Source organism: Chenopodium album, chromosome 1 (assembly GCF_948465745.1).
Source record: "Chenopodium album chromosome 1, dcCheAlbu1.1, whole genome shotgun sequence".
Taxonomy (NCBI): domain Eukaryota; kingdom Viridiplantae; phylum Streptophyta; class Magnoliopsida; order Caryophyllales; family Amaranthaceae; genus Chenopodium; species Chenopodium album.
This window is the reverse complement of record NC_137834.1, coordinates 16,158,443-16,160,156: the sequence shown is the minus strand read 5'-3', so window position 1 is coordinate 16,160,156 and position 1,714 is coordinate 16,158,443.

Sequence of the window (1,714 nt, the reverse complement as noted above, 5' to 3'; positions counted from 1 at the left end):
AATTGTCCATTTAGAATGAGAGGATAATGATCCATTGGGATTGCTTTCTTTTGGGTACGAGATTTCCTACATGCATTGGCTTTTTCCTGGGCTCGCTTAAGGTCTACTAGAGTCGGTTCAAAACTAAGTCAAAAAGTGTCCAATTTAGGGAGGCCAGGTAGTCCCATTTGGTTTGCTATTCTTTTATTCTTTCTAAGAGTCTTTCCGGGAAAGTGTCCTTGTTTTCTTTGTTGGGGTTTGGTGAGTCCGAATCACCGCGGAAACAAACCAAAAACAAGACCGCACTCGCAATAAATAAAACCATGAACATAATTAACTTAACAACAAGATTAAGATAAAACGATTACCTTTGGAGCGTGCTTCGCCCGACCACTTGGGCTCTTACTTGAAAGCTAGCATCAAAATTACGAAGCCTCCAAAGATGATCCACCCGCAACAACAATCATTGACTAGGTTCAATGTCTTGGGGTTAGCAAGACCCAACAGATAAACCTGAGTAATTGAGGTCAAAGGCTTTCACAAAATGTGATACCTTTTCCAACTCTTGAGTTCAAAGGTTTTCACTACTAGTGATCCCTTACTTGGGTATTTATAGGAAATGATGAGAGTATGATTGTCTTTCCCATCAATGTGGGATAGTGAGATTTTAATATTTTATTTTAAAGGTAAAATAAAATTATTTAAGCAAGCTAGCAATAAATCAACAAGTGTCAACTTCACATGAGAGAGCAAGTGAGGACCAATTGGAGAGGGGGACCAAACTTGCTCCTTACTCTCTCCCTCACCTTGCGCCATATGTCCTCTCCCACTTGGGCATCAAAGCATCCAAGTGGGCTTCCCATTTATTCCTCCCTTGGTCTCGGCCTAGCTACCCACACCCATGAGTTGCGGGCTGCTGCTGCTCTCGGCCAGCATGCCGCGCACTCCAAGTGCGGGCTACTGCTGCTGCTTGGTGCCTAGGCTTGCCTTGGCTACTATCATTGGTACGCTAACACGCACCAGCTATTAGAGGCTCGGCTTGGTGCGTATGCTAACCACCATGCTACGCATTGTACCCCTAGCACTCGGATTCCTCGGGGCACTCTGATGCTAGGGGTATTTTGGGAAATACGTAGATTTATTACTATTTGCAAGTCTCGTCTTTTACTATTTTCGACTCGTTTTCCGACGCTTGGATTCGATGCTCAAAGCTCGAATTTTTGACGTCTAAATAAATATTACTCTGTTGACTCATAATTCATTCCGAATTAATTCATTGCTTTGGCTCGTTGGTTGCTTGGGTGTGACCCGAAGGGTTCAGTTAAGATTAAGCTGTAGTATTAATTATGCATTAATATTACTGATCGGAAGCGGCCTCCACCCTGGCATTCCAATAACTTGATCTTACTGAATATATTAGCTTTCTAATAATTTTGAACCCACTATTAGAATAATACACTTGTTCGAAGGACACTATTCCTTTTAATCTCCCACTTATCCTTCCGGACAAGTGTGCTTTTAGTGTATAGCCCTTTTCCTATGTCGCTTAATGCCTATTCATGAACTATAAGGTAATATTTAGTTGTCATCCTTATTACGCCCAAACGTGTTTCTTGATTTCGAGTCCGACTTTCAAAAAACATATGATATCTAAAATCCATTCGAGCACGACCATGCATTTTACAGTCTCGCTCTACGAGAGGCCTTGTAAACAACAAAGACATCTTCCCTATTT